Raw genomic sequence first — 20,941 nt, forward strand, 5'->3', positions numbered from 1 at the left:
GTCAGGGAGAGAGTGTGGGACAGGGAGAGAGTGTGGGTCAGGGAGAGAGTGTGGGTCAGGGAGAGAGTGTGGGTCAGGGAGAGAGTGTGGGTCAGGGAAAGAGTGTGGGTCAGGGCTAGATTGTGAGTCAGGGAGAGAGTGTGGGTCATGGAGAAAGTGTGGGACAGGGAGAAAGTGTGAGGCAGTGAGAAAGTGTGAGTCAGGGATAGAGTGTGAGTCAGGGAGAGAGTGTGAGTCAGGGAGAAAGTGTGTCAGGGAGAAAGTGTGAGTCAGGGGGAAAGTGTGAGTCAAGGAGAAAGTGTGTGTCAGGGGGAAAGTGTGAGTCAGGGAGAAAGTGTGAGTCAGGGAGAAAGTGTGATTCAGGTAGAGAGTGTGAGTCAGGGAGAGAGTGTGGGTCAGGGAGAGAGTGTGAGTCAGGGAGAGAGTGTGAGTCAGGGAGAGAGTGTGAGTCAGGGAGAGAGTTGGGTCAAGGAGAGAGTGTGGGACAGGGAGAAAGTGTGAGGCAGTGAGAAAGTGTGAGTCAGGGATAGAGTGTGAGTCAGGTAGAGAGTGTGGGTCATGGAGAGAGTGTGGGACAGGGAGAAAGTGTGAGGCAGTGAGAAAGTGTGAGTCAGGGATAGAGTGTGAGTCAGGTAGAGAGTGTGAGTCAGGGAGAAAGTGTGTCAGGGAGAAAGTGTGGGTCAGGGAGAGAGTGTGGGTCAGGGAGGGAGTGTGGGTCAGGGCTAGAGTGTGAGTCAGGGAGAGTGTGTGGGAAAGGGAGAGAGTGTGTGTCAGGGCTAGAGTGTGAGTCAGGGAGAGTGTGTGGGTCAGGGAGTGAGTGTGGGTCAAGGTGAGAGTGTGAGTCAGGGAGAGTGTGTGGGTCAGGGATAGAGATTGGGTCAAGGTGAGAGTGTGAGTCAAGGAGAGAGTGTGGGTCAGGGCTAGAGTGTGAGTCAGGGAGAGTGTGTGGGTCAGGGAGAGAGTGTGGGTCAGGGAGAGAGTGTGGGTCAGGGAGAGAGTGTGGGACAGGGAGAAAGTGTGAGTCAGGGGGAAAGTGTGAGTAAGGGAGAGAGTGTGAGTCAGGGAGAAAGTGTGTCAGGGATAAAGTGTGAATCAGGGTGAAAGTGTGAGACAGGGAGAAAGTGTGGGTCAGGGAGAAAGTGTGAGTCAGGGAGAAAGTGTGAAACAGGGAGAAAGTGTGAGTCAGGGATAGAGTGTGAGTCAGGGAGAGAGTGTGGGTCGGGGAGAGAGTGTGTATCAGGGAGAATGTGTAGGCCAGGGAGAGAGTGTGAGTCAGGTAGAAAGTGTGAGTCAGGTAGAGAATGTGGGTCAGGGAGAGAGTGTGTGTCAGGGAGAAAGTGTGAGTCAAGGAGAGAGTGTGGGTCAGGGAGAGAGTGTGGGTCAGGGAGAGAGTGTGGGTCAGGGAGAGAGTGTGGGACAGGGAGAAAGTGTGAGTCAGGGGGAAAGTGTGAGTAAGGGAGAGAGTGTGAGTCAGGGAGAAAGTGTGAATCAGGGTGAAAGTGTGAGACAGGGAAAAAGTGTGGGTCAGGGAGAAAGTGTGAGTCAGGGAGAAAGTGTGAGTCAGGGAGAAAGTGTGAAACAGGGAGAAAGTGTGAGTCAGGGCTAGAGTGTGAGTCAGGGAGAGTGTGTGGGTCAGGGAGAGAGTGTGGGTCAGGGAGAGTGTGTGGGACAGGGAGAAAGTGTGAGTCAGGGGGAAAGTGTGAGTAAGGGAGAGAGTGTGAGTCAGGGAGAAAGTGTGTCAGGGAGAAAGTGTGAGTCAGGGGGAAAGTGTGAGTCAGGGGGAAAGTGTGAGTCAGGGGGAAAGTGTGAATCAGGGAGAAAGTGTGAGTCCGGGAGAAAGTGTGAGAGGGCAAGAGTGTGAGTCAGGTAGAAAGTGTGAGTCAGGGAGAGAGTGTGGGTCAGGGAGAGAGTGTGAGCCAGGGAGAAAGTGTGAGTCAGGGAGAGAGTGTGAGTCAGGGAGAGAGTGTGGATCAAGGAGAGAGTGTGAGTCAGGGAGAGAGTGTGGGTCAGGGAGAGAGTGTGGGTTAGGGAGAGAGTGTGTATCAGGGAGAATGTGTGGGTCAGGGAGAGAGTGTGTGTCAGGGAGAGAGTGTGAGTCAGGGAGAGAGTGTGGGTCAGGGAGAGAGTGTGGGTCAGGGAGAGTGTGTGGGTCAGGGAGAGAGTGTGGGTCAGGGCTAGAGTGTGATTCAGGGAGAGTGTATGGGAAAGGGAGAGAGTGTGGGTCAGGGCTAGTGTGTGAGTCAGGGAGAGTGTGGGTCAGGGAGAGAGTGTGGATCAAGGTGAGAGTGTGGGTCAGGGAGAGAGTGTGGGTCAGGGAGAGAGTGTGGGTCAGGGCTAGAGTGTTAGTCAGGGAGAGTGTGTGGGTCAGTGAGAGAGTGTGGGTCAGGGAGAGAATGTGGGACAGGGAGAAAGTGTGAGTCAGGGAGAGAGTGTGAGTCAGGGAGAAAGTGTGTCAGGGAGAAAGTGTGAGTCAGGGAGAGAGTGTGGGTCAGGGAGAGAGTGTGGGTCAGGGAGAGAGTGTGGGTCAGGGAGAGAGTGTGTATCAGGGAGAATGTGTGGGTCAGGGAGAGAGTGTGGGTCAGGGAGACAGTGTGGGTAAGGGAGAGAGTGTTGGTCAGAGAGACAGTGTGTGTCAGGGAGAGAGTGTGAGTCAGGGAGAGAGTGTGGGACAGGGAGAGAGTGTGGGTCAGGGAGAGAGTGTTGGTCAGGGAGAGAGTGTGAGTCAGGGAGAAAGTGTGTCGGGGAGAAAGTGTGAGTCAGGGGGAAAGTGTGAGTCAGGGCTAGAGTGTGAGTCAGGGATAGAGTGTGAGTCAGGGATAGAGTGTGGGTGAGGGAGAATGTGTGTGTCAGGGAGAATGTGTGTGCCAGGGAGAGAGTGTGAGTCAGGGAGAAAGTGTGAGTCAGGGGGAAAGTGTGAGTCAGGGGGAAAGTGTGAGTCAGGGGGAAAGTGTGAGTCAGGGGGAAAGTGTGAGTCAGGGAGAAAGTGTGAGTCAGGGATAGAGTGTGAGTCAGGGAGATTGTGTCAGGGAGAATGTGTGGGCCAGGGAGAGAGTGTGAGTCAGGGAGAAAGTGTGAGTCAGGGAGAGAGTGTGAGTCAGGGAGAGAGTGTGAGTCAGGGGGAAAGTGTGAGTCAAGGGGAAAGTGTGAGTCAGGGGGAAAGTGTGAATCAGGGAGAAAGTGTGAGTCCGGGAGAAAGTGTGAGAGGGCGAGAGTGTGAGTCAGGTAGAAAGTGTGAGTCAGGGAGAGAGTGTGGGTCAGGGAGAGAGTGTGGGTCAGGGAGAGAGTGTGGGTCAGGGAGAGAGTGTGGGTCAGGCAGAGAGTGTGGGTCAGGGCTAGAGTGTGAGTCAGGGAGAGTGTGTGGGAAAGGGAGAGAGTGTGGGTCAGGGCTAGTGTGTGAGTCAGGGAGAGTGTGTGGGTCAGGGAGAGAGTGTGGGTCAAGGTGAGAGTGTGGGTCAGGGAGAGAGTGTGGGTCAGGGAGAGAGTGTGTGTCAGGGCTAGAGTGTTAGTCAGGGCTAGAGTGTTAGTCAGGGAGAGTGTGTGGGTCAGGGAGAGAGTGTGGGTCAGGGAGAGAATGTGGGACAGGGAGAAAGTGTGAGTCAGGGAGAGAGTGTGAGTCAGGGAGAGAGTGTGGGTCAGGGAGAGTGTGTGGGTCAGGGAGAGAGTGTGGGTCAGGGAGAGAGTGTGTATCAGGGAGAATGTGTGTGTCAGGGAGAGAGTGTGGGTCAGGGAGAGAGTGTGGGTAAGGGAGAGAGTGTGGGTAAGGGAGAGAGTGTTGGTCAGAGAGACAGTGTGTGTCAGGGAGAGAGTGTGAGTCAGGGAGAGAGTATGGGACAGGGAGAGAGTGTGGGACAGGGAGAGAGTGTGGGACAGGGAGAGAGTGTTGGTCAGGGAGAGAGTGTGAGTCAGGGAAAAAGTGTGTCAGGGAGAAAGTGTGAGTCAGGGGGAAAGTGTGAGTCAGGGCTAGAGTGTGAGTCAGGGATAGAGTGTGGGTGAGGGAGTGAGTGTGTATCTGGGAGAATGTGTGGGTCAGGGAGAGAGTGTGGGTAAGGGAGAGAGTGTTGGTCAGAGAGACAGTGTGTGTCAGGGATAGAGTCTGAGTCAGGGAGAGAGTGTGGGACAGGGAGAGAGTTTGGGTCAGGGAGAGAATGTGGGTCAGGGAGAGAGTGTGGGTCATGGAGAGAGTGTTGGTCAGGGAGAGAGTGTGGGTCAGGGAGAGAGTGTGGGTCAGGGAGAGAGTGTGGGTCAGGGCTAGAGTGTGAGTCAGGGAGAGTGTGTGGGAAAGGGAGAGTATGTGGGTCAGGGCTAGTGTGTGAGTCAGGGAGAGTGTGTGGGTCATGCAGAGAGTGTGGGACAGGGAGAAAGTGTGAGGCAGTGAGAAAGTGTGAGTCAGGGATAGAGTGTGAGTCAGGGAGAGTGTGTGGGTCAGGGAGAGAGTGTGGGTCAGGGAGAGAATGTGGGACAGGGAGAAAGTGTGAGTCAGGGGGAAAGTGTGAGTCAGGGAGAGAGTGTGGGTCAAGGAGAGAGTGTGAGTCAGGGAGAGAGTGTGGGTCAGGGAGAGAGTGTGGGTCAGGGAGAGAGTGTGTATCAGGGAAAATGTGTGGGTCAGGGAGAGAGTGTGGGTCAGGGAGAGAGTGTGAGTCAGGGAGAGAGTGTGAGTCAGGGAGAGAGTGTGGGACAGGGAGAGAGAGTGGGTCAGGGAGAGAGTGTGGGTCAGGGAGAGAGTGTGGGTCAGGTGGAGAGTGTGGGTCAGGGAAAGAGTGTGGGTCAGGGCTAGATTGTGAGTCAGGGAGAGAGTGTGGGTCATGGAGAGAGTGTGGGACAGGGAGAAAGTGTGAGGCAGTGAGAAAGTGTGAGTCAGGGATAGAGTGTGAGTCAGGGAGAGAGTGTGGGTCAGGGAGAGAGTGTGAGTCAGGGAGAGAGTGTGGGACAGGGAGAGAGAGTGGGTCAGGGAGAGAGTGTGGGTCAGGGAGAGAGTGTGGGTCAGGTGGAGAGTGTGGGTCAGGGAAAGAGTGTGGGTCAGGGCTAGATTGTGAGTCAGGGAGAGAGTGTGGGTCATGGAGAGAGTGTGGGACAGGGAGAAAGTGTGAGGCAGTGAGAAAGTGTGAGTCAGGGATAGAGTGTGAGTCAGGGAGAGAGTGTGAGTCAGGGAGAAAGTGTGTCAGGGAGAAAGTGTGGGTCAGGGAGAGAGTGTGGGTCAGGGAGGGAGTGTGGGTCAGGGCTAGAGTGTGAGTCAGGGAGAGTGTGTGGGAAAGGGAGAGTATGTGGGTCAGGGCTAGTGTGTGAGTCAGGGAGAGTGTGTGAGTCATGCAGAGAGTGTGGGACAGGGAATGTGGGACAGGGAGAAAGTGTGAGTCAGGGGGAAAGTGTGAGTCAGGGAGAGAGTGTGGGTCAAGGAGAGAGTGTGAGTCAGGGAGAGAGTGTGGGTCAGGGAGAGAGTGTGGGTCAGGGAGAGAGTGTGTATCAGAGAAAATGTGTGGGTCAGGGAGAGAGTGTGGGTCAGGGAGAGAGTGTGAGTCAGGGAGAGAGTGTGAGTCAGGGAGAGAGTGTGGGACAGGGAGAGAGTGTGGGTCAGGGAGAGAGTGTGGGTCAGGGAGAGAGTGTGGGTCAGGTGGAGAGTGTGGGTCAGGGAAAGAGTGTGGGTCAGGGCTAGATTGTGAGTCAGGGAGAGAGTGTGGGTCATGGAGAGAGTGTGGGACAGGGAGAAAGTGTGAGGCAGTGAGAAAGTGTGAGTCAGGGATAGAGTGTGAGTCAGGTAGAGAGTGTGAGTCAGGGAGAAAGTGTGTCAGGGAGAAAGTGTGGGTCAGGGAGAGTGTGTGGGAAAGGGAGAGAGTGTGTGTCAGGGCTAGAGTGTGAGTCAGGGAGAGTGTGTGGGTCAGGGAGTGAGTGTGGGTCAAGGTGAGAGTGTGAGTCAGGGAGAGTGTGTGGGTCAGGGATAGAGATTGGGTCAAGGTGAGAGTGTGAGTCAAGGAGAGAGTGTGGGTCAGGGCTAGAGTGTGAGTCAGGGAGAGTGTGTGGGTCAGGGAGAGAGTGTGGGTCAGGGAGAGAGTGTGGGTCAGGGAGAGAGTGTGGGACAGGGAGAAAGTGTGAGTCAGGGGGAAAGTGTGAGTAAGGGAGAGAGTGTGAGTCAGGGAGAAAGTGTGTCAGGGATAAAGTGTGAATCAGGGTGAAAGTGTGAGACAGGGAGAAAGTGTGGGTCAGGGAGAAAGTGTGAGTCAGGGAGAAAGTGTGAAACAGGGAGAAAGTGTGAGTCAGGGATAGAGTGTGAGTCAGGGAGAGAGTGTGGGTCGGGGAGAGAGTGTGTATCAGGGAGAATGTGTAGGCCAGGGAGAGAGTGTGAGTCAGGTAGAAAGTGTGAGTCAGGTAGAGAATGTGGGTCAGGGAGAGAGTGTGTGTCAGGGAGAAAGTGTGAGTCAAGGAGAGAGTGTGGGTCAGGGAGAGAGTGTGGGTCAGGGAGAGAGTGTGGGTCAGGGAGAGAGTGTGGGACAGGGAGAAAGTGTGAGTCAGGGGGAAAGTGTGAGTAAGGGAGAGAGTGTGAGTCAGGGAGAAAGTGTGAATCAGGGTGAAAGTGTGAGACAGGGAAAAAGTGTGGGTCAGGGAGAAAGTGTGAGTCAGGGAGAAAGTGTGAGTCAGGGAGAAAGTGTGAAACAGGGAGAAAGTGTGAGTCAGGGCTAGAGTGTGAGTCAGGGAGAGTGTGTGGGTCAGGGAGAGAGTGTGGGTCAGGGAGAGTGTGTGGGACAGGGAGAAAGTGTGAGTCAGGGGGAAAGTGTGAGTAAGGGAGAGAGTGTGAGTCAGGGAGAAAGTGTGTCAGGGAGAAAGTGTGAGTCAGGGGGAAAGTGTGAGTCAGGGGGAAAGTGTGAGTCAGGGGGAAAGTGTGAATCAGGGAGAAAGTGTGAGTCCGGGAGAAAGTGTGAGAGGGCAAGAGTGTGAGTCAGGTAGAAAGTGTGAGTCAGGGAGAGAGTGTGGGTCAGGGAGAGAGTGTGAGCCAGGGAGAAAGTGTGAGTCAGGGAGAGAGTGTGAGTCAGGGAGAGAGTGTGGATCAAGGAGAGAGTGTGAGTCAGGGAGAGAGTGTGGGTCAGGGAGAGAGTGTGTGTTAGGGAGAGAGTGTGTATCAGGGAGAATGTGTGGGTCAGGGAGAGAGTGTGTGTCAGGGAGAGAGTGTGAGTCAGGGAGAGAGTGTGGGTCAGGGAGAGAGTGTGGGTCAGGGAGAGTGTGTGGGTCAGGGAGAGAGTGTGGGTCAGGGCTAGAGTGTGATTCAGGGAGAGTGTGTGGGAAAGGGAGAGAGTGTGGGTCAGGGCTAGTGTGTGAGTCAGGGAGAGTGTGGGTCAGGGAGAGAGTGTGGATCAAGGTGAGAGTGTGGGTCAGGGAGAGAGTGTGGGTCAGGGAGAGAGTGTGGGTCAGGGCTAGAGTGTTAGTCAGGGAGAGTGTGTGGGTCAGTGAGAGAGTGTGGGTCAGGGAGAGAATGTGGGACAGGGAGAAAGTGTGAGTCAGGGAGAGAGTGTGAGTCAGGGAGAAAGTGTGTCAGGGAGAAAGTGTGAGTCAGGGAGAGAGTGTGGGTCAGGGAGAGAGTGTGGGTCAGGGAGAGAGTGTGGGTCAGGGAGAGAGTGTGTATCAGGGAGAATGTGTGGGTCAGGGAGAGAGTGTGGGTCAGGGAGACAGTGTGGGTAAGGGAGAGAGTGTTGGTCAGAGAGACAGTGTGTGTCAGGGAGAGAGTGTGAGTCAGGGAGAGAGTGTGGGACAGGGAGAGAGTGTGGGTCAGGGAGAGAGTGTTGGTCAGGGAGAGAGTGTGAGTCAGGGAGAAAGTGTGTCGGGGAGAAAGTGTGAGTCAGGGGGAAAGTGTGAGTCAGGGCTAGAGTGTGAGTCAGGGATAGAGTGTGAGTCAGGGATAGAGTGTGGGTGAGGGAGAATGTGTGTGTCAGGGAGAATGTGTGTGCCAGGGAGAGAGTGTGAGTCAGGGAGAAAGTGTGAGTCAGGGGGAAAGTGTGAGTCAGGGGGAAAGTGTGAGTCAGGGGGAAAGTGTGAGTCAGGGGGAAAGTGTGAGTCAGGGAGAAAGTGTGAGTCAGGGATAGAGTGTGAGTCAGGGAGATTGTGTCAGGGAGAATGTGTGGGCCAGGGAGAGAGTGTGAGTCAGGGAGAAAGTGTGAGTCAGGGAGAGAGTGTGAGTCAGGGAGAGAGTGTGAGTCAGGGGGAAAGTGTGAGTCAAGGGGAAAGTGTGAGTCAGGGGGAAAGTGTGAATCAGGGAGAAAGTGTGAGTCCGGGAGAAAGTGTGAGAGGGCGAGAGTGTGAGTCAGGTAGAAAGTGTGAGTCAGGGAGAGAGTGTGGGTCAGGGAGAGAGTGTGGGTCAGGGAGAGAGTGTGGGTCAGGGAGAGAGTGTGGGTCAGGCAGAGAGTGTGGGTCAGGGCTAGAGTGTGAGTCAGGGAGAGTGTGTGGGAAAGGGAGAGAGTGTGGGTCAGGGCTAGTGTGTGAGTCAGGGAGAGTGTGTGGGTCAGGGAGAGAGTGTGGGTCAAGGTGAGAGTGTGGGTCAGGGAGAGAGTGTGGGTCAGGGAGAGAGTGTGTGTCAGGGCTAGAGTGTTAGTCAGGGCTAGAGTGTTAGTCAGGGAGAGTGTGTGGGTCAGGGAGAGAGTGTGGGTCAGGGAGAGAATGTGGGACAGGGAGAAAGTGTGAGTCAGGGAGAGAGTGTGAGTCAGGGAGAGAGTGTGGGTCAGGGAGAGTGTGTGGGTCAGGGAGAAAGTGTGGGTCAGGGAGAGAGTGTGTATCAGGGATAATGTGTGTGTCAGGGAGAGAGTGTGGGTCAGGGAGAGAGTGTGGGTAAGGGAGAGAGTGTGGGTAAGGGAGAGAGTGTTGGTCAGAGAGACAGTGTGTGTCAGGGAGAGAGTGTGAGTCAGGGAGAGAGTATGGGACAGGGAGAGAGTGTGGGACAGGGAGAGAGTGTGGGACAGGGAGAGAGTGTTGGTCAGGGAGAGAGTGTGAGTCAGGGAAAAAGTGTGTCAGGGAGAAAGTGTGAGTCAGGGGGAAAGTGTGAGTCAGGGCTAGAGTGTGAGTCAGGGATAGAGTGTGGGTGAGGGAGTGAGTGTGTATCTGGGAGAATGTGTGGGTCAGGGAGAGAGTGTGGGTAAGGGAGAGAGTGTTGGTCAGAGAGACAGTGTGTGTCAGGGATAGAGTGTGAGTCAGGGAGAGAGTGTGGGACAGGGAGAGAGTTTGGGTCAGGGAGAGAATGTGGGTCAGGGAGAGAGTGTGGGTCATGGAGAGAGTGTTGGTCAGGGAGAGAGTGTGGGTCAGGGAGAGAGTGTGGGTCAGGGAGAGAGTGTGGGTCAGGGCTAGAGTGTGAGTCAGGGAGAGTGTGTGGGAAAGGGAGAGTATGTGGGTCAGGGCTAGTGTGTGAGTCAGGGAGAGTGTGTGGGTCATGCAGAGAGAGTGTGTCAGGGAGAAAGTGTGGGCCAGGGAGAGTGTGTGGGTCAGGGAGAGAGTGTGGGTCAGGGAGAGAGTGTGGTTCAGGGAGAGAGTGTGGGTCAGGGAGAGAGTGTGGGTCAGGGCTAGAGTGTGAGTCAGGGACAGTGTGTGGGTCAGGGAGAGAGTGTGGATCAGGGAGAGAGTGTGGGTCAGGGAGAGAGTGTGGGTCAGGGAGAGAGTGTGGGTCAGGGAGAGAGTGTGGGTCAGGGCTAGAGTGTGAGTCAGGGAGAGTGTGTGGGAAAGGGAGAGAGTGTGGGTCAGGGCTAGAGTGTGAGTCAGGGAGAGTGTGTGGGTCAGGGAGTGAGTGTGGGTCAAGGTGAGAGTGTGAGTCAGGGAGAGTGTGTGGGTCAGGGAGAGAGATTGGGTCAAGGTGAGAGTGTGAGTCAGGGAGAGAGTGTGGGTCAGGGCTAGAGTGTGAGTCAGGGAGAGTGTGTGGGTCAGGGAGAGAGTGTGGGTCAGGGAGAGAGTGTGGGACAGGGAGAAAGTGTGGGTCTGGGAGAAAGTGTGAGTCAGGGAGAAAGTGTGAGTCAGGGAGAAAGTGTGTCAGGGAGAAAGTGTGAGTCAGGGGGAAAGTGTGAGACAGGGAGAAAGTGTGGGTCTGGGAGAAAGTGTGAGTCAGGGAGAAAGTGTGAGTCAGGGAGAAAGTGTGAAACAGGGAGAAAGTGTGAGTCAGGGATAGAGTGTGAGTCAGGGAGAGAGTGTGGGTCAGGGAGAGAGTGTGTATCAGGGAGAATGTGTGGGCCAGGGAGAGAGTGTGAGTCAGGTAGAAAGTGTGAGTCAGGTAGAGAATGTGGGTCAGGGAGAGAGTGTGTGTCAGGGAGAAAGTGTGAGTCAAGGAGAGAGTGTGGGTCAGGGAGAGAGTGTGGGTCAGGGAGTGAGTGTGTATCTGGGAGAATGTGTGGGTCAGGGAGAGAGTGTGGGTAAGGGAGAGAGTGTTGGTCAGAGAGACAGTGTGTGTCAGGGATAGAGTGTGAGTCAGGGAGAGAGTGTGGGACAGGGAGAGAGTTTGGGTCAGGGAGAGAATGTGGGTCAGGGAGAGAGTGTGGGTCAGGGAGAGAGTGTTGGTCAGGGAGAGAGTGTGGGTCAGGGAGAGAGTGTGGGTCAGGGAGAGAGTGTGGGTCAGGGCTAGAGTGTGAGTCAGGGAGAGTGTGTGGGAAAGGGAGAGTATGTGGGTCAGGGCTAGTGTGTGAGTCAGGGAGAGTGTGTGGGTCATGCAGAGAGTGTGGGACAGGGAGAAAGTGTGAGGCAGTGAGAAAGTGTGAGTCAGGGATAGAGTGTGAGTCAGGGAGAGTGTGTGGGTCAGGGAGAGAGTGTGGGTCAGGGAGAGAATGTGGGACAGGGAGAAAGTGTGAGTCAGGGGGAAAGTGTGAGTCAGGGAGAGAGTGTGGGTCAAGGAGAGAGTGTGAGTCAGGGAGAGTGTGTGGGTCAGGGAGTGAGTGTGGGTCAAGGTGAGAGTGTGAGTCAGGGAGAGTGTGTGGGTCAGGGAGAGAGATTGGGTCAAGGTGAGAGTGTGAGTCAGGGAGAGAGTGTGGGTCAGGGCTAGAGTGTGAGTCAGGGAGAGTGTGTGGGTCAGGGAGAGAGTGTGGGTCAGGGAGAGAGTGTGGGACAGGGAGAAAGTGTGAGTCAGGGGGAAAGTGTGAGTAAGGGAGAGAGTGTGAGTCAGGGAGAAAGTGTGTCAGGGAGAAAGTGTGAGTCAGGGGGAAAGTGTGAGACAGGGAGAAAGTGTGGGTCTGGGAGAAAGTGTGAGTCAGGGAGAAAGTGTGAGTCAGGGAGAAAGTGTGAAACAGGGAGAAAGTGTGAGTCAGGGATAGAGTGTGAGTCAGGGAGAGAGTGTGGGTCAGGGAGAGAGTGTGTATCAGGGAGAATGTGTGGGCCAGGGAGAGAGTGTGAGTCAGGTAGAAAGTGTGAGTCAGGTAGAGAATGTGGGTCAGGGAGAGAGTGTGTGTCAGGGAGAAAGTGTGAGTCAAGGAGAGAGTGTGGGTCAGGGAGAGAGTGTGGGTCAGGGAGTGAGTGTGTATCTGGGAGAATGTGTGGGTCAGGGAGAGAGTGTGGGTAAGGGAGAGAGTGTTGGTCAGAGAGACAGTGTGTGTCAGGGATAGAGTGTGAGTCAGGGAGAGAGTGTGGGACAGGGAGAGAGTTTGGGTCAGGGAGAGAATGTGGGTCAGGGAGAGAGTGTGGGTCAGGGAGAGAGTTTTGGTCAGGGAGAGAGTGTGGGTCAGGGAGAGAGTGTGGGTCAGGGAGAGAGTGTGGGTCAGGGCTAGAGTGTGAGTCAGGGAGAGTGTGTGGGAAAGGGAGAGTATGTGGGTCAGGGCTAGTGTGTGAGTCAGGGAGAGTGTGTGAGTCATGCAGAGAGTGTGGGACAGGGAATGTGGGACAGGGAGAAAGTGTGAGTCAGGGGGAAAGTGTGAGTCAGGGAGAGAGTGTGGGTCAAGGAGAGAGTGTGAGTCAGGGAGAGAGTGTGGGTCAGGGAGAGAGTGTGGGTCAGGGAGAGAGTGTGTATCAGGGAAAATGTGTGGGTCAGGGAGAGAGTGTGGGTCAGGGAGAGAGTGTGAGTCAGGGAGAGAGTGTGAGTCAGGGAGAGAGTGTGGGACTGGGAGAGAGTGTGGGTCAGGGAGAGAGTGTGGGTCAGGGAGAGAGTGTGGGTCAGGTGGAGAGTGTGGGTCAGGGAAAGAGTGTGGGTCAGGGCTAGATTGTGAGTCAGGGAGAGAGTGTGGGTCATGGAGAGAGTGTGGGACAGGGAGAAAGTGTGAGGCAGTGAGAAAGTGTGAGTCAGGGATAGAGTGTGAGTCAGGTAGAGAGTGTGAGTCAGGGAGAAAGTGTGTCAGGGAGAAAGTGTGGGTCAGGGAGAGAGTGTGGGTCAGGGAGGGAGTGTGGGTCAGGGCTAGAGTGTGAGTCAGGGAGAGTGTGTGGGAAAGGGAGAGAGTGTGTGTCAGGGCTAGAGTGTGAGTCAGGGAGAGTGTGTGGGTCAGGGAGTGAGTGTGGGTCAAGGTGAGAGTGTGAGTCAGGGAGAGTGTGTGGGTCAGGGATAGAGATTGGGTCAAGGTGAGAGTGTGAGTCAAGGAGAGAGTGTGGGTCAGGGCTAGAGTGTGAGTCAGGGAGAGTGTGTGGGTCAGGGAGAGAGTGTGGGTCAGGGAGAGAGTGTGGGTCAGGGAGAGAGTGTGGGACAGGGAGAAAGTGTGAGTCAGGGGGAAAGTGTGAGTAAGGGAGAGAGTGTGAGTCAGGGAGAAAGTGTGTCAGGGATAAAGTGTGAATCAGGGTGAAAGTGTGAGACAGGGAGAAAGTGTGGGTCAGGGAGAAAGTGTGAGTCAGGGAGAAAGTTTGAAACAGGGAGAAAGTGTGAGTCAGGGATAGAGTGTGAGTCAGGGAGAGAGTGTGGGTCGGGGAGAGAGTGTGTATCAGGGAGAATGTGTAGGCCAGGGAGAGAGTGTGAGTCAGGTAGAAAGTGTGAGTCAGGTAGAGAATGTGGGTCAGGGAGAGAGTGTGTGTCAGGGAGAAAGTGTGAGTCAAGGAGAGAGTGTGGGTCAGGGAGAGAGTGTGGGTCAGGGAGAGAGTGTGGGTCAGGGAGAGAGTGTGGGACAGGGAGAAAGTGTGAGTCAGGGGGAAAGTGTGAGTAAGGGAGAGAGTGTGAGTCAGGGAGAAAGTGTGAATCAGGGTGAAAGTGTGAGACAGGGAAAAAGTGTGGGTCAGGGAGAAAGTGTGAGTCAGGGAGAAAGTGTGAGTCAGGGAGAAAGTGTGAAACAGGGAGAAAGTGTGAGTCAGGGCTAGAGTGTGAGTCAGGGAGAGTGTGTGGGTCAGGGAGAGAGTGTGGGTCAGGGAGAGTGTGTGGGACAGGGAGAAAGTGTGAGTCAGGGGGAAAGTGTGAGTAAGGGAGAGAGTGTGAGTCAGGGAGAAAGTGTGTCAGGGAGAAAGTGTGAGTCAGGGGGAAAGTGTGAGTCAGGGGGAAAGTGTGAGTCAGGGGGAAATTGTGAATCAGGGAGAAAGTGTGAGTCCGGGAGAAAGTGTGAGAGGGCAAGAGTGTGAGTCAGGTAGAAAGTGTGAGTCAGGGAGAGAGTGTGGGTCAGGGAGAGAGTGTGAGCCAGGGAGAAAGTGTGAGTCAGGGAGAGAGTGTGAGTCAGGGAGAGAGTGTGGATCAAGGAGAGAGTGTGAGTCAGGGAGAGAGTGTGGGTCAGGGAGAGAGTGTGGGTTAGGGAGAGAGTGTGTATCAGGGAGAATGTGTGGGTCAGGGAGAGAGTGTGTGTCAGGGAGAGAGTGTGAGTCAGGGAGAGAGTGTGGGTCAGGGAGAGAGTGTGGGTCAGGGAGAGTGTGTGGGTCAGGGAGAGAGTGTGGGTCAGGGCTAGAGTGTGATTCAGGGAGAGTGTATGGGAAAGGGAGAGAGTGTGGGTCAGGGCTAGTGTGTGAGTCAGGGAGAGTGTGGGTCAGGGAGAGAGTGTGGATCAAGGTGAGAGTGTGGGTCAGGGAGAGAGTGTGGGTCAGGGAGAGAGTGTGGGTCAGGGCTAGAGTGTTAGTCAGGGAGAGTGTGTGGGTCAGTGAGAGAGTGTGGGTCAGGGAGAGAATGTGGGACAGGGAGAAAGTGTGAGTCAGGGAGAGAGTGTGAGTCAGGGAGAAAGTGTGTCAGGGAGAAAGTGTGAGTCAGGGAGAGAGTGTGGGTCAGGGAGAGAGTGTGGGTCAGGGAGAGAGTGTGGGTCAGGGAGAGAGTGTGTATCAGGGAGAATGTGTGGGTCAGGGAGAGAGTGTGGGTCAGGGAGACAGTGTGGGTAAGGGAGAGAGTGTTGGTCAGAGAGACAGTGTGTGTCAGGGAGAGAGTGTGAGTCAGGGAGAGAGTGTGGGACAGGGAGAGAGTGTGGGTCAGGGAGAGAGTGTTGGTCAGGGAGAGAGTGTGAGTCAGGGAGAAAGTGTGTCGGGGAGAAAGTGTGAGTCAGGGGGAAAGTGTGAGTCAGGGCTAGAGTGTGAGTCAGGGATAGAGTGTGAGTCAGGGATAGAGTGTGGGTGAGGGAGAATGTGTGTGTCAGGGAGAATGTGTGTGCCAGGGAGAGAGTGTGAGTCAGGGAGAAAGTGTGAGTCAGGGGGAAAGTGTGAGTCAGGGGGAAAGTGTGAGTCAGGGGGAAAGTGTGAGTCAGGGGGAAAGTGTGAGTCAGGGAGAAAGTGTGAGTCAGGGATAGAGTGTGAGTCAGGGAGATTGTGTCAGGGAGAATGTGTGGGCCAGGGAGAGAGTGTGAGTCAGGGAGAAAGTGTGAGTCAGGGAGAGAGTGTGAGTCAGGGAGAGAGTGTGAGTCAGGGGGAAAGTGTGAGTCAAGGGGAAAGTGTGAGTCAGGGGGAAAGTGTGAATCAGGGAGAAAGTGTGAGTCCGGGAGAAAGTGTGAGAGGGCGAGAGTGTGAGTCAGGTAGAAAGTGTGAGTCAGGGAGAGAGTGTGGGTCAGGGAGAGAGTGTGGGTCAGGGAGAGAGTGTGGGTCAGGGAGAGAGTGTGGGTCAGGCAGAGAGTGTGGGTCAGGGCTAGAGTGTGAGTCAGGGAGAGTGTGTGGGAAAGGGAGAGAGTGTGGGTCAGGGCTAGTGTGTGAGTCAGGGAGAGTGTGTGGGTCAGGGAGAGAGTGTGGGTCAAGGTGAGAGTGTGGGTCAGGGAGAGAGTGTGGGTCAGGGAGAGAGTGTGTGTCAGGGCTAGAGTGTTAGTCAGGGCTAGAGTGTTAGTCAGGGAGAGTGTGTGGGTCAGGGAGAGAGTGTGGGTCAGGGAGAGAATGTGGGACAGGGAGAAAGTGTGAGTCAGGGAGAGAGTGTGAGTCAGGGAGAGAGTGTGGGTCAGGGAGAGTGTGTGGGTCAGGGAGAGAGTGTGGGTCAGGGAGAGAGTGTGTATCAGGGAGAATGTGTGTGTCAGGGAGAGAGTGTGGGTCAGGGAGAGAGTGTGGGTAAGGGAGAGAGTGTGGGTAAGGGAGAGAGTGTTGGTCAGAGAGACAGTGTGTGTCAGGGAGAGAGTGTGAGTCAGGGAGAGAGTATGGGACAGGGAGAGAGTGTGGGACAGGGAGAGAGTGTGGGACAGGGAGAGAGTGTTGGTCAGGGAGAGAGTGTGAGTCAGGGAAAAAGTGTGTCAGGGAGAAAGTGTGAGTCAGGGGGAAAGTGTGAGTCAGGGCTAGAGTGTGAGTCAGGGATAGAGTGTGGGTGAGGGAGTGAGTGTGTATCTGGGAGAATGTGTGGGTCAGGGAGAGAGTGTGGGTAAGGGAGAGAGTGTTGGTCAGAGAGACAGTGTGTGTCAGGGATAGAGTCTGAGTCAGGGAGAGAGTGTGGGACAGGGAGAGAGTTTGGGTCAGGGAGAGAATGTGGGTCAGGGAGAGAGTGTGGGTCATGGAGAGAGTGTTGGTCAGGGAGAGAGTGTGGGTCAGGGAGAGAGTGTGGGTCAGGGAGAGAGTGTGGGTCAGGGCTAGAGTGTGAGTCAGGGAGAGTGTGTGGGAAAGGGAGAGTATGTGGGTCAGGGCTAGTGTGTGAGTCAGGGAGAGTGTGTGGGTCATGCAGAGAGTGTGGGACAGGGAGAAAGTGTGAGGCAGTGAGAAAGTGTGAGTCAGGGATAGAGTGTGAGTCAGGGAGAGTGTGTGGGTCAGGGAGAGAGTGTGGGTCAGGGAGAGAATGTGGGACAGGGAGAAAGTGTGAGTCAGGGGGAAAGTGTGAGTCAGGGAGAGAGTGTGGGTCAAGGAGAGAGTGTGAGTCAGGGAGAGAGTGTGGGTCAGGGAGAGAGTGTGGGTCAGGGAGAGAGTGTGTATCAGGGAAAATGTGTGGGTCAGGGAGAGAGTGTGGGTCAGGGAGAGAGTGTGAGTCAGGGAGAGAGTGTGAGTCAGGGAGAGAGTGTGGGACAGGGAGAGAGAGTGGGTCAGGGAGAGAGTGTGGGTCAGGGAGAGAGTGTGGGTCAGGTGGAGAGTGTGGGTCAGGGAAAGAGTGTGGGTCAGGGCTAGATTGTGAGTCAGGGAGAGAGTGTGGGTCATGGAGAGAGTGTGGGACAGGGAGAAAGTGTGAGGCAGTGAGAAAGTGTGAGTCAGGGATAGAGTGTGAGTCAGGGAGAGAGTGTGGGTCAGGGAGAGAGTGTGAGTCAGGGAGAGAGTGTGGGACAGGGAGAGAGAGTGGGTCAGGGAGAGAGTGTGGGTCAGGGAGAGAGTGTGGGTCAGGTGGAGAGTGTGGGTCAGGGAAAGAGTGTGGGTCAGGGCTAGATTGTGAGTCAGGGAGAGAGTGTGGGTCATGGAGAGAGTGTGGGACAGGGAGAAAGTGTGAGGCAGTGAGAAAGTGTGAGTCAGGGATAGAGTGTGAGTCAGGGAGAGAGTGTGAGTCAGGGAGAAAGTGTGTCAGGGAGAAAGTGTGGGTCAGGGAGAGAGTGTGGGTCAGGGAGGGAGTGTGGGTCAGGGCTAGAGTGTGAGTCAGGGAGAGTGTGTGGGAAAGGGAGAGTATGTGGGTCAGGGCTAGTGTGTGAGTCAGGGAGAGTGTGTGAGTCATGCAGAGAGTGTGGGACAGGGAATGTGGGACAGGGAGAAAGTGTGAGTCAGGGGGAAAGTGTGAGTCAGGGAGAGAGTGTGGGTCAAGGAGAGAGTGTGAGTCAGGGAGAGAGTGTGGGTCAGGGAGAGAGTGTGGGTCAGGGAGAGAGTGTGTATCAGGGAAAATGTGTGGGTCAGGGAGAGAGTGTGGGTCAGGGAGAGAGTGTGAGTCAGGGAGAGAGTGTGAGTCAGGGAGAGAGTGTGGGACAGGGAGAGAGTGTGGGTCAGGGAGAGAGTGTGGGTCAGGGAGAGAGTGTGGGTCAGGTGGAGAGTGTGGGTCAGGGAAAGAGTGTGGGTCAGGGCTAGATTGTGAGTCAGGGAGAGAGTGTGGGTCATGGAGAGAGTGTGGGACAGGGAGAAAGTGTGAGGCAGTGAGAAAGTGTGAGTCAGGGATAGAGTGTGAGTCAGGTAGAGAGTGTGAGTCAGGGAGAAAGTGTGTCAGGGAGAAAGTGTGGGTCAGGGAGAGAGTGTGGGTCAGGGAGGGAGTGTGGGTCAGGGCTAGAGTGTGAGTCAGGGAGAGTGTGTGGGAAAGGGAGAGAGTGTGTGTCAGGGCTAGAGTGTGAGTCAGGGAGAGTGTGTGGGTCAGGGAGTGAGTGTGGGTCAAGGTGAGAGTGTGAGTCAGGGAGAGTGTGTGGGTCAGGGATAGAGATTGGGTCAAGGTGAGAGTGTGAGTCAAGGAGAGAGTGTGGGTCAGGGCTAGAGTGTGAGTCAGGGAGAGTGTGTGGGTCAGGGAGAGAGTGTGGGTCAGGGAGAGAGTGTGGGTCAGGGAGAGAGTGTGGGACAGGGAGAAAGTGTGAGTCAGGGGGAAAGTGTGAGTAAGGGAGAGAGTGTGAGTCAGGGAGAAAGTGTGTCAGGGATAAAGTGTGAATCAGGGTGAAAGTGTGAGACAGGGAGAAAGTGTGGGTCAGGGAGAAAGTGTGAGTCAGGGAGAAAGTGTGAAACAGGGAGAAAGTGTGAGTCAGGGATAGAGTGTGAGTCAGGGAGAGAGTGTGGGTCGGGGAGAGAGTGTGTATCAGGGAGAATGTGTAGGCCAGGGAGAGAGTGTGAGTCAGGTAGAAAGTGTGAGTCAGGTAGAGAATGTGGGTCAGGGAGAGAGTGTGTGTCAGGGAGAAAGTGTGAGTCAAGGAGAGAGTGTGGGTCAGGGAGAGAGTGTGGGTCAGGGAGAGAGTGTGGGTCAGGCAGAGAGTGTGGGACAGGGAGAAAGTGTGAGTCAGGGGGAAAGTGTGAGTAAGGGAGAGAGTGTGAGTCAGGGAGAAAGTGTGAATCAGGGTGAAAGTGTGAGACAGGGAAAAAGTGTGGGTCAGGGAGAAAGTGTGAGTCAGGGAGAAAGTGTGAGTCAGGGAGAAAGTGTGAAACAGGGAGAAAGTGTGAGTCAGGGCTAGAGTGTGAGTCAGGGAGAGTGTGTGGGTCAGGGAGAGAGTGTGGGTCAGGGAGAGTGTGTGGGACAGGGAGAAAGTGTGAGTCAGGGGGAAAGTGTGAGTAAGGGAGAGAGTGTGAGTCAGGGAGAAAGTGTGTCAGGGAGAAAGTGTGAGTCAGGGGGAAAGTGTGAGTCAGGGGGAAAGTGTGAGTCAGGGGGAAAGTGTGAATCAGGGAGAAAGTGTGAGTCCGGGAGAAAGTGTGAGAGGGCAAGAGTGTGAGTCAGGTAGAAAGTGTGAGTCAGGGAGAGAGTGTGGGTCAGGGAGAGAGTGTGAGCCAGGGAGAAAGTGTGAGTCAGGGAGAGAGTGTGAGTCAGGGAGAGAGTGTGGATCAAGGAGAGAGTGTGAGTCAGGGAGAGAGTGTGGGTCAGGGAGAGAGTGTGTGTTAGGGAGAGAGTGTGTATCAGGGAGAATGTGTGGGTCAGGGAGAGAGTGTGTGTCAGGGAGAGAGTGTGAGTCAGGGAGAGAGTGTGGGTCAGGGAGAGAGTGTGGGTCAGGGAGAGTGTGTGGGTCAGGGAGAGAGTGTGGGTCAGGGCTAGAGTGTGATTCAGGGAGAGTGTGTGGGAAAGGGAGAGAGTGTGGGTCAGGGCTAGTGTGTGAGTCAGGGAGAGTGTGGGTCAGGGAGAGAGTGTGGATCAAGGTGAGAGTGTGGGTCAGGGAGAGAGTGTGGGTCAGGGAGAGAGTGTGGGTCAGGGCTAGAGTGTTAGTCAGGGAGAGTGTGTGGGTCAGTGAGAGAGTGTGGGTCAGGGAGAGAATGTGGGACAGGGAGAAAGTGTGAGTCAGGGAGAGAGTGTGAGTCAGGGAGAAAGTGTGTCAGGGAGAAAGTGTGAGTCAGGGAGAGAGTGTGGGTCAGGGAGAGAGTGTGGGTCAGGGAGAGAGTGTGGGTCAGGGAGAGAGTGTGTATCAGGGAGAATGTGTGGGTCAGGGAGAGAGTGTGGGTCAGGGAGACAGTGTGGGTAAGGGAGAGAGTGTTGGTCAGAGAGACAGTGTGTGTCAGGGAGAGAGTGTGAGTCAGGGAGAGAGTGTGGGACAGGGAGAGAGTGTGGGTCAGGGAGAGAGTGTTGGTCAGGGAGAGAGTGTGAGTCAGGGAGAAAGTGTGTCGGGGAGAAAGTGTGAGTCAGGGGGAAAGTGTGAGTCAGGGCTAGAGTGTGAGTCAGGGATAGAGTGTGAGTCAGGGATAGAGTGTGGGTGAGGGAGAATGTGTGTGTCAGGGAGAATGTGTGTGCCAGGGAGAGAGTGTGAGTCAGGGAGAAAGTGTGAGTCAGGGGGAAAGTGTGAGTCAGGGGGAAAGTGTGAGTCAGGGGGAAAGTGTGAGTCAGGGGGAAAGTGTGAGTCAGGGAGAAAGTGTGAGTCAGGGATAGAGTGTGAGTCAGGGAGATTGTGTCAGGGAGAATGTGTGGGCCAGGGAGAGAGTGTGAGTCAGGGAGAAAGTGTGAGTCAGGGAGAGAGTGTGAGTCAGGGAGAGAGTGTGAGTCAGGGGGAAAGTGTGAGTCAAGGGGAAAGTGTGAGTCAGGGGGAAAGTGTGAATCAGGGAGAAAGTGTGAGTCCGGGAGAAAGTGTGAGAGGGCGAGAGTGTGAGTCAGGTAGAAAGTGTGAGTCAGGGAGAGAGTGTGGGTCAGGGAGAGAGTGTGGGTCAGGGAGAGAGTGTGGGTCAGGGAGAGAGTGTGGGTCAGGCAGAGAGTGTGGGTCAGGGCTAGAGTGTGAGTCAGGGAGAGTGTGTGGGAAAGGGAGAGAGTGTGGGTCAGGGCTAGTGTGTGAGTCAGGGAGAGTGTGTGGGTCAGGGAGAGAGTGTGGGTCAAGGTGAGAGTGTGGGTCAGGGAGAGAGTGTGGGTCAGGGAGAGAGTGTGTGTCAGGGCTAGAGTGTTAGTCAGGGCTAGAGTGTTAGTCAGGGAGAGTGTGTGGGTCAGGGAGAGAGTGTGGGTCAGGGAGAGCATGTGGGACAGGGAGAAAGTGTGAGTCAGGGAGAGAGTGTGAGTCAGGGAGAGAGTGTGGGTCAGGGAGAGTGTGTGGGTCAGGGAGAGAGTGTGGGTCAGGGAGAGAGTGTGTATCAGGGAGAATGTGTGTGTCAGGGAGAGAGTGTGGGTCAGGGAGAGAGTGTGGGTAAGGGAGAGAGTGTGGGTAAGGGAGAGAGTGTTGGTCAGAGAGACAGTGTGTGTCAGGGAGAGAGTGTGAGTCAGGGAGAGAGTATGGGACAGGGAGAGAGTGTGGGACAGGGAGAGAGTGTGGGACAGGGAGAGAGTGTTGGTCAGGGAGAGAGTGTGAGTCAGGGAAAAAGTGTGTCAGGGAGAAAGTGTGAGTCAGGGGGAAAGTGTGAGTCAGGGCTAGAGTGTGAGTCAGGGATAGAGTGTGGGTGAGGGAGTGAGTGTGTATCTGGGAGAATGTGTGGGTCAGGGAGAGAGTGTGGGTAAGGGAGAGAGTGTTGGTCAGAGAGACAGTGTGTGTCAGGGATAGAGTGTGAGTCAGGGAGAGAGTGTGGGACAGGGAGAGAGTTTGGGTCAGGGAGAGAATGTGGGTCAGGGAGAGAGTGTGGGTCATGGAGAGAGTGTTGGTCAGGGAGAGAGTGTGGGTCAGGGAGA

The sequence above is a fragment of the Narcine bancroftii genome, chromosome 5, assembly GCF_036971445.1.
Source record: "Narcine bancroftii isolate sNarBan1 chromosome 5, sNarBan1.hap1, whole genome shotgun sequence".
Lineage (NCBI taxonomy): Eukaryota > Metazoa > Chordata > Chondrichthyes > Torpediniformes > Narcinidae > Narcine > Narcine bancroftii.